Here is a 10,664-nt window from a genome sequence, read left to right on the forward strand (position 1 = left end):
TCCGGAAGTATTTTTAAATGACAGATTAGACCCAAAGAAAATGGCAGAAGAAATAATTAAGGGCAGAACTTAATGAAGTAGAAGGCAAACATACAATGGAGAATATTAATAAAGACAAATGTTTGTATTTTGAAAGTACTAATTGCTGAACTCCTGGCACAAGTGATCAAGAACAAGAAGAGAAAATGTTTAATAACCATTACTGGGGGCACCTGGGGGCTTCGTTGGTTAAGTAACCGACTCCTGATTTCAGCTCAGGTCATGATCTCAGGGTCCTGGGATCGAACCCCACGCCGGGCTCCCTGCTCTGCTGGGATCCTCTCTGTTCCTCTGCCCCCTACCTGCTCGCACTCTCTCTTTCTCAAATAAAGAAATCAATCTTTAAAAAAAATAGCCATTATTGGGAATTTAAAAAAAACAATATCATTATGGAGTCTACAAATATTTTTTTAAATGATATTATGGACAACTTTATTTCAGTAATTTCTCCCTTTTGTTGAAATGGGCAAATATGAGAAAAAATAAAATTTACAAAACGGACACAAGAAGATGGAAAATATGCATAGTTCTACACTTAATTTGAATCAATACTTAAAGACATTCCCACAAGTCACTCCAGGCCCAGATGGCTTTATAATTTGAATTCTACTAAAATATTTAAGGAAGAAACTGCTAATTTCACACTAACTTCATCTTTGGGCTTTAGGGTCCTTGTCTGTAAAAGGTAGGTGTGGAACCAGAAGTCTCTTCCAGTGTCAGCCCTTCAAAACTCTGCTGGTGCCCCTGCTGGCAGGCCCTGGTCCAGAGGGAAGTTAAGGACATTTGGCTTTGATGGGAAAAGGTTTCAGAATTCTGAGTTTTAGAACCCGCTGATCACCACAGGATGAATGGGAGTCACCTGGGCTCTGTTCTCCACGCTCTATAATTTGCTATTGCCGTTGCTGTCTGAACTGAGATGGGTTCCCCTCCAGTGGTCCCATAATCCCCCTATGCCCTTTACTCCCAGAGGAGCTGTTTTAATTATCTTGCTTAGATATCATGCTAAATATTTTACATCCTTGTTCTTTACATCCTTCTTCCTAAGTATAGGTTAACAAGCATGCATTATTCAGTTTTTTCTTTAGAATATAGGGTCATAGAGATGAATATCAGTTTTTGCAATCCTGGAGAAGCAATCAAGGAAATTAACATACATATAGTTACTTGCTTCTGTACCAATTAAATCCAATTTTCTATGATTTTTGAATTCTTGTCTCCCTTAAAAAAATCTTCTCCCTACATGTCAGACTGTTTGCAGTCTCCTTACGTATTACAAATGCGTTTTCTTAGCAGCTACAAATCCCTTTTTCTAATGTACTGCTTTTATTTTTCCATGAGTTAAGAAAAGAGATTATCAGGCATATTCAGATTGTGTGCGAAGTAGGAGCAAATAAACCCCAGTGAAGGTAAAATGGAAAAGTTTACTTAGATACTCACCTATACACAGACTCTTCCCCTTTGTTCAAGCAGATAGTAGGACTTTTCTTTTTTTTAAGATTTTATGTATTTATATGAGAGAGAGAGAGAGAGAGAAAGGGAGAGAGACTGTGCCAGGGAGAAACAGAGGGAGAGGGACAAGCCAACTCTGCACTGAGCGTAGAGCCCAAGGCGGGGCTCGATCCCATGACCCTGAGATCATTACCCCAACCAAAATCAAGATTCAGATGCTCAACCAACTGAACCATCCAGGCGCCCAGATAGTAGGTCTTGTTCTACTAGTCTCAGGGATAGTTTATGGCTCCTATTGAAGAAATAGGGATTGAGAAGAGATGGATTTCTTCTGATGATGGTTTCTCATGACCTGGGGCCTTTGAACTTGGATGGGAAAAAAATTATATCTTTATTTTCACTAACATGTATCTGAAACATAGTATTTCCTTCAGTTATGTATGTAGGCAACAAACCACTGCTGTACTAAGAGTACATGGGCATTTGGCATCAGCAGAAACAGCGATTTTCATATCTTATTATGGTTGCTGCAATATGTTGAACTATTGTTTACATTTACCACTACTTCAAAAGTATTAAGTTATTACATCCATCACTAGATCTTGGTATTTAATGTGCTTTCTTAAAAATCCATATATTATTATATCAGAGGTCGGTTTTTAAAATACTTTGGGGGCACCTGGGTGGCTCAGGCGGTTAAGTTTCCAACACTTGATTTCGGCTCAGGTCATGATTTCGGCTCAGGTCATGATTTCAGGGTCATAGGATCGAGCTCTGTGTTCAGCGGGGAGTCTGTTTGAGATACTTTCTCTCCCTCTCTCTTTGCCCCTTACCCACGTTTGCGCGCGCGCACTCTCTCTCTCTCTCAAAAAAATTAAATAAATAATATCTTTTAAAAAATAATAAAATATTTTGGCAATCCTACGTGAATATTTCCCCCGAGGCTGATGGAAGGAAAGAAAGAGCAAGCAGAGGGTTGCGATTCTGTGATTCCTCTGGGAGGACATGGCAGCTCGCTGCATCCACACACAGAGTCCCGTGTCACCAAGTTGGGAGTGGAAGCAGTTGACAGACCACTGTGATCTGTGGGACCACTGCCTGATGGGGCCTCCAATAAAAAGCTCTCCCAACAGTATATAACTCATAGGAATGAGGAAACCCGCCTCCCCCAGGTCTATTTCTTATACAACTGAGTTTGAGGGCTGAAGTTTTGGCAGTTACAAAGGCTTCTCTAGTGACAGAAAGGCATGGCTTCAGTTATAGGACTTCTGTCCATCACAGACATAAACAGCATGGAAAAGTTTGAATACCTGTGTTCGGATCGTAAGACCTGGCTGATTGGCTGTATATATTGCAATATTAAATGAAAAAACTACCCTTTGTATTATAGTTATGTGGTCTTATATATGACCATTAAATTATTTTTTTTTTAATTTTTAATAATTTTTGTTAAGGGACGCCTGGGTGGCTCAGTCGGTTAAGCATCTTCTTTCAGCTCAGGTCATGACCCTGGGGTTCTGGGATCGAGCCCCACATTGGGCTCCCTGTTCTGTGGGGAGTCTGCTTCTCCCTCAGCCCCTCCACCCCCACACCCCACATGTGCTCTCTCTCTCTCAAATGACTAAATAAACATCTTTTAAAATAATAATAATAATAATATTTTTTAGAAGTCTAATTGGGTTGCACAGGGGCCTTTGATGGAATTCCTGAATAGTGGCTATGTTTCAGGTGGGGGCTGAAGTATGAGTTTGTGTACCGGTCAGGGCTGTGAGAGGTCAAGTACAATTCTGGCCTCTCCATTTGTTGCCTCACAATTCAGGGGACCAAACTGGGAGCCCAGACATCTTTGCACTGAGTCAGTCTCCACTGCCTCCATTAGGCTCTCCACTGGCAGCCTCACAGACAGGCTCAGCTCTCTGTCTCATTTTATCCCATTTCTCCATATCATATATAAACTCTCAACTCGTGAGCTGAAAGAAGGACCAAGCCAAAAGCTTCTTCCTCCTCCTTTCTACCTTGTCCACAAATTCCCTCCCCCAAAGAGAATACCCCATTGATGGTGAACAAGAGGACTAGCCCTGCCCTCCCTTCAACTCTGTCAGAGAGATTGTTCCCTCACCCCTGTGGCCCCTTCTCAGGCCTCTCTTGCCCTTGCAGGAAGAGGGCGTAGGGTTTGAGGGAGAGGTAAGGGTCGTGCCCAACCTTTCTATTATTCCTGACCTTTCCTCTCTACAGCTGGGCCTAATGCGGGAAAAGTCGTCTCAGGCCTCAGTTTGCCAGATTATGCAGTGGACCCGCTGATAGGCGAGGCAGGCTCCTTCTGCCCCCAGATAGTGTCAGCCTCATCAGCAATTCAAAAGCAACATCTTGGCCTTGGATGGAGCCGGGGCAGGACTAAGTGGCTCTATGCCCTCTTCCCTCACTTCCATGCCTCAGCAAGCAACAGGGAGGCAAGGTAATGGAAAGACAGGAGGCCTGGGTTCTACTCTAATATCTGCCATTAAATCATTCCTGGCCCATCCAGGTCTCCTTCCCATCCAGGCCTTAGTTTTCCCATCTTCAATATAAGTGAGTTAAGGGACACCTGGCTGGGTCAGTTGGAGGAGTGTGTGACTCTTGATCTCGGGGTCATGAGTTCCAGCCCCACGTGGAGTATAGAGATTACTTAAATAAATAAAACTTTTTTAAAAAGTGGGTTAAACTAGATGAACTTTAATTTCCTTTCTACCTCTTAATGGTCATTGCACTCTATCAGCGTCCCAAAAGACAATATTCTCCATCTCTTAGGCAAACCATAGGCTCTGTGGGAATGATGGGCCTACCCCAAGTCACACATTCAGATAGGGGGATGTGGGAGATTGGAACTCAACTATTTAGAATCCTAATCCATTCAACTGCACTGGTCACGGCAAAACCTCACCTCAGGAGCTCTGCCCCTAATTCCAAAAGTCTTTGAATTAGGAAACATGACAGAGGGAGAACCTTCAAGGCCCAGGACAGCCCTAGGCCTGCTGCTGAGCTCAGAGGGGATGAGGAAGGGAGCCAAAGAAGCTCATCACCAGAGATGCAAAAGGAAGTCTGATGACCCAGCCAGATGTGAGACTGGTGAATGGAAAAGAGTGGGTGCTAGGGATGCATTAGGATAAGAAAAAGCAACTGCTAAGATGGGTTGCCTGTTCAGAAAACAATGTTCCTAGCACAGTACTGTTGTCGCAGAAAAATGCCATATTAGCTAACCATGCAATCAGCTCTGCTGGGCAAAGAGGCCATTACTTAGTGACAGGTACAGTCTGTGAGACACAGACTGCAAAGGGGCAGAACAGGTGCTTGCCCCAGTCTCTGAATGGTGAGACGGAGGTGGATTTTTACAAGCTTCTATTGGCCTCTTCAGGCTTGACATCTTACTTCCTGGTCCATAGAGCCTGTTGGAGGAGAGAAGGGGTGGGTGCAAAGGATAAATAATTTTGAGAGACCACAGCAGCAGCCAGGGAATTTCATTTTTCTTCCTATTTTTTATATTTTGAAGTATTTGATATAGCCGAAAGAATTTGTTATGTACATACAGTCATATGCATAATAATAAAACACACACCTGTGAGCCCACCACCCACATAAGAACTGGAACACTGCCCGTGCTCAAATGTTTCATCCCCTGCCTGGCCCAAAGGTGACCACCATTCTGAATTTGTCCCACAATATTTTGCTTTTCTTTCTACTTTTTCATACGTAAATCTCTGCGCAGTATAATGTTTAGTTTTATTTTTTAATTTAACAAGAATGTATTTATTCTATGAATTACTTTTTTCTCTTATTATTGTTTCTAAGATTCTTCCATGCTAATGCATAAATCGTTCGTTCGTTTGTACCATATATAGTATTCCATTGTGTGAATACACTACAGCTAATTTATCCACTTTTTTATCCCAGGGCTTTGGGATTCTTTCTAGTTTTTTGCTGTTTTCAACAATGCTGCTAAGAACATTCTGGATGTTTATGTTTCCTGGAGCCCAACTGTAAGACTTTCTCTGGGGTATATACCCTGGAGTGGAGTTATTGAGTCAAATTGTTTTTCAGAGTGATCGGACCAATTTATGTTCCACTTATGAGAGTTCTTGTCGCACTACATCGTCTCCAAGAGTTGGTATTGTTCTCCCACTTTCTAGCAGCATCCCTAACTTTGGCTACTTCTGCTGATGACCGAGGCTGGCTCACAGAGCCCGAGGGTGAACACACTGAGATGTTTCTATGTACCCCCGTATTCCTAACTGAGTAACACTGACCACAGGGAAGAGAGGAAATGTAAGTTTAGGGATAGACTAGGAGACTTCAAGTCTATGTGACTATCAGAATCCCTGGACCCTTTTGGAGAATCTGATCCTTCTGGTAAATCTGTGAGTTCTGCCCTAACCCTAAGCACACTGAAGCTTGGTCTTCTTCGGTGACTGAAGACGCTTAATTCATTTGCCTTCCTATCAGCCCCCACAGCCTCTTCTGTTTCTTAGGTGAATAGTATTTACCTCCTCCCACGCCCCCCACCACTCTCTGTGTTTCTCCAGGTGTAGCCCAGCAGCCGTCTCCATCAGAATCAGCTGGGGTGCTTGTTAAAAAGGCAGATTCTCGGGGCGCCTGGGTAGCGCAGTCGTTAAGCATCTGCCTTCAGCTCAAGGCGTGATCCCGGCGTTTTGGGATCGAGCCCCACATCGGGCTCCTCCGCTGGGAGCCTGCTTCTTCCTCTCCCACTCCCCTGCTGTGCTCCCTCTCTCGCTGGCTGTCTCTCTGTCACATAAATAAATAAAATCTTTAAAAAAAATGCAGATTCTCAGAACCTTCTTCAGACAGAATCAGACTCTCTGAGGTGTGGCTTAGGAACCTACCGTTTAACACGTTCCTCAGATGATCCATGTGCAGGTCGAGGTTTGAGAGCTGCTGCTCTAAGCACTGTCATTAGGGAGGTCAGGCCGAGGGCCTCTCTGGAGGTTCAGACACTCTCCCAACAGCTCCTCCATGAGGGCCAAGTTGAATCTCATCCTTCCATGACCCTTCCCCTACCTCCACTGTCCCTCAGGGCAGAAGGGATAAGGAGATCACTTTAACTGAAGTGTCTGTGTGTACGAGACACGAGACACGCATCGCAGCAGCCTTAACATAAAGAGAAGCTGAAAATCACTGCCTGCTCGTAGAGAGGCCGGGTCAGATTCATGATGGCACGTCTTCCCAATGGAGTGTTATGAAACTGTGCAAAGTGACTTCGTGTCGCTACCATTGCATTTCCATGTCTGGTAAATCTTTAAAAAGTGTGTTAAAATTTACAGTTTCCAGTATTTGAGTTTTCTACATAAGCATGTAGAAATCAGAAAAAACACAATAAAACACAAAACAGAAACACCCAGAAGCATTTGCTGGGTATGTATAAAGGAGTTGATTTAGATTATTCTACAAGCGTGATAACAAGAATCTCTTTACATTATCAAAGGAAATACTACAAGAAATTTTCTCACAGCTGAAGAACCCAGGTTTCTAGGTTGAAAGAGTTCACCAGAAGGCTAGCACAACAAACTGTTGTTTAATGATTTTGTTTTTGTTTTTTAAGATTTTATTTATTTAGTTGAGAGAGAGAGAGAATGAGCAGAAGTGGGGAGAGGGAGAGAGAGAATCTCAAGCAGTCTCTGCGCTAAGCATGGAGCCCAACTCGGGGCTCAGTCCCAGGACTCTGAGATCATGATCTGAGCAGAAAACAAGAGTTGGACACTTAACCGACTGAGCGACCCAGGTACCCCTAATGATTTTGTATAAAGATGCAGGTATTTGTCCCCACCACAGATGAATAATCATTACTTAGTTTTTATTACTTATTTATTATTTTATTAATATTTTTCAGAACACCAAGGATGAAGAGAAGATCCTAAAAGCTTCCAAAGAGAAAAAAAGAAAAACAGGTCAAAGACAAAGCATCAAGAATCAGAGTGGCATTTGGGCTCCCACCAGAGGCATTGGATATTAGAAGACCATGAATATTTGCTTTCAAAACAATGGGATGCCTGGCTTAGTCAGTAGATCATGTGACTCTTGATCTTGGGTTGTGAGTTCAAGCCCCATCATGGGCATAAAGATTATTTAAAAGAAAGAGAGAAAGAGAAGAAAGAAAGAAAAGAAAAGGAAAGAAAGAAAGAAAGAAAAAAGAAAGAAAGAAAAGAAAAAAGAAAGAAAGAAAGAAAATGCAAAATAATCAGGAAAAATGATTTCTATATCTCTCCAAAACTGCATAGCATGTGTAATGGTAGAATAAAGACATCCTGAGGCATACAAGAGCTCCAAAATTTAATTTCTCAAACAATTTTAGAATATGCCTGGAGGACGCATTTTAACAAAATGAGGATGTACAACATGAAAGAGAAAGCTGTGGACCCTGGAAACTGCAGATCCAACCTAGGACACCGGTGAGGGTAGGTCCAGGAGGACCCAGCTATGTACAGGCCCTAGAAGGGTGCAGTTAGTCCAAACTGGGGCAGGAGGAGGGGGCTGTGGGATAGATGCCTCCAGATTTAAAAATACAAATGGAACCAGCAAAGGCTTCAAACTGTGTCTGAATATATGGGAAAACTATTGATAGTCATGTGACAGATTTTTTGGCGCATTTGGGGAAAAGCCATGAAATAGAAATAGTCATATAGAAAACTAAGCAGATGAAAATATGAAAGCTGATAATTTCAGGAAAACCAAAAAATTGTAGAAGAAAAAAATATAGAGTACTGTAAGTCACCACAACGCTTAAAATTGATAAACTCTGAAACTATAGTATGTGCATATTATTTTAAAATACAGAGAAAAATGAGGGAAAGAAACAGTTAAAAGAGTTGGAAGTGTTTGCCTCTTGGGAATGAGACAGGGGATTGGGTAAATACTGTTGTATTTTGCCATAAGCCTTGTAGCACTTTAAAAAAAAAACTACACTCATTCTCTTCTCTTTTTTAAAAGATTTTATTTATTTATGTGGGAGAGAGAGAGAGCACTAGAAAGAGAGAGCTCAAGTGGGAGTCAGAGGGAAAGGGAGAAGTAGGCTCCCCGCTCAGCAGGGAGCCTGATGTGGGCTTGATCCCGGGACCCTGGAATCATGACCTGAGCAGAAGGCAGATGCTTAACCGAGTCAGTTACCAGATGCCCCACAATCGTTATTTTCATAATAAATGTTGGAACATTCATACACTGCTGATTGAATGTAAAATGATGCAGCCATTAACTTCAAAAAGTTAAACATAGAGTCACTACATGAACCAGCATTTCCTCTCCTAGGAATATACTCAAGAGAACTGAAAACAGGTGTTCAAAGAAAAACTTGTACAGGACTAGTTCAACATCATTTATTCACAACATCCAAAAAATGGTAAATGTCCATGAACTAATGAATGGATGAGAAAAATGTGGCATAGCCATATGAAATGTGATTCAACCAAAAAAAAGGAATAAAGTACTGGTACATGCTACCACATGCATGAACCTTGAAAACATTACCCTAAGTGAAAGAAGCCAGTCACAAAAGGTCACATATTGTAGAATTCCATTTATATGAAATGTTTAGAATAGCTAAATCCGGGGCGCCTGGGTGGCGCAGTCGTTAAGCGTCTGCCTTCGGCTCAGGGCGTGATCCCAGCGTTCTGGGATCGAGTCCCACATCGGGCTCCTCCGCTGGGAGCCTGCTTCTTCCTCTCCCACTCCCCCTGCTTGTGTTCCCTCTCTCGCTGGCTGTCTCTATCTCTGTCGAATAAATAAAACCTTTAAAAAAAAAAAAAAAGAATAGCTAAATCCATGGAAACGGAAACTAGATTAGTGGTTGCTTGGGGTTGGTGGGAGGGGGAGATGAGGAGGGATTACTTAATGGGTATGGAGTTTCTTTTGGGGTGATGAAATGTTCTGCTAATGTGAATATATAACATTGTGAATATATGAAAAACCACCAAATGATACACTTTAAAATGATCAAATGGTGCATTTTATCCTATGTAAATTTTGTCTCAATAAGGATACACTGGGTTGTAGCAGAACACCCGATCCGAGCCGCCTTAAACAATGAAAGAGATGTGCTGTGGGGGCCTGGGCGTCTCAGTTGGCCGAACGTCTGCCTTTGGCTCAGGTCATGATCCCAGGGTCCCAGAACCGGAGTTCCACATCAGGCTCCTTGCTCAGCAGGGAACCTGCTTCTCCCTCTGCCTGTCGCCCCCCCTGCTTGTGCTCTCTCCCTCTCTCTGTGGCAAATAAATAAATGAAACCTTTAAAAAATTATTAAAAAATAAAAAAGTGTTTTGAGTTGAAAATGTTTTTTTAAAAGAACAACCACCCAATGTTTATGTTTTCCCTCCACTCTTCCAGGGCCTAAAATCCACTTGGCCCCAAGACCCCTGCACACAGGACCCGCAGGGGTGCTGGGGAGGACAGTGCATTGTGGTGGTGAATAAGCCCTTGAGAGCCAGACAGTCAGATGAGAGTTCCGGTTCCTCCACTGACTTGCTGCCAGACCTTGCGCAGAATTCCTAATCTAAGTGGTTTCCTCAACGCTAAAACGGAACAAATAACAGCCCTTATCTTATCCCGTGCTTGTTAAAACTAGAAGAGATAAAGGCTCCTGGGTGGCTCCGTCGGTTGAGCTTCTGCCATCAGCTCAGGTCATGATCCCAGGGTCCTGGGGTGGAGCCCATACTGGGCTCCCTGCTCCGCGGGGAACCTGCTTCTCTCTTTCCTCCTGGCTTGTGCTCTCTGCCGCTAGCTCTTTCTCTTTGTCAAATAAATAAATAAAATCTTTAAAATGAAACGAAATGAAAAAAGAACGTTTTTATATGCCCCAGGCGCGGTGCCTAGCCCATAGCAAACACTCAGATGCGCTATTTGGGGGTAAAGTTCTGCTCCCAGAATGAGCAGTTACGTGAAGCATAATGCAGCAGAGCAGGTAGGAGGAGAGGATTTCAGGGAAAAAATACTATCTAGTATTTCCTGGGCGCTCTTCAGTGGCAGGCCCTGCTCCAAGGCCTTCCTGCGCACCCGCTCGCCTCCCTAGCGCTCCCGGCCCGCCGCGGACCCCGCCGGGGAGCGGTGCCCGTGGGGCCTTGGCTGCGAGCGACCGCGACCCCGCCCCGGCGACGCAAAGGAGGCCGGCGCCTGGGCCACAGGGCCGGCGGCGATCTGCG

This window comes from Ailuropoda melanoleuca, chromosome 13 (genome assembly GCF_002007445.2).
Source record: "Ailuropoda melanoleuca isolate Jingjing chromosome 13, ASM200744v2, whole genome shotgun sequence".
In the NCBI taxonomy this organism is placed as follows: domain Eukaryota; kingdom Metazoa; phylum Chordata; class Mammalia; order Carnivora; family Ursidae; genus Ailuropoda; species Ailuropoda melanoleuca.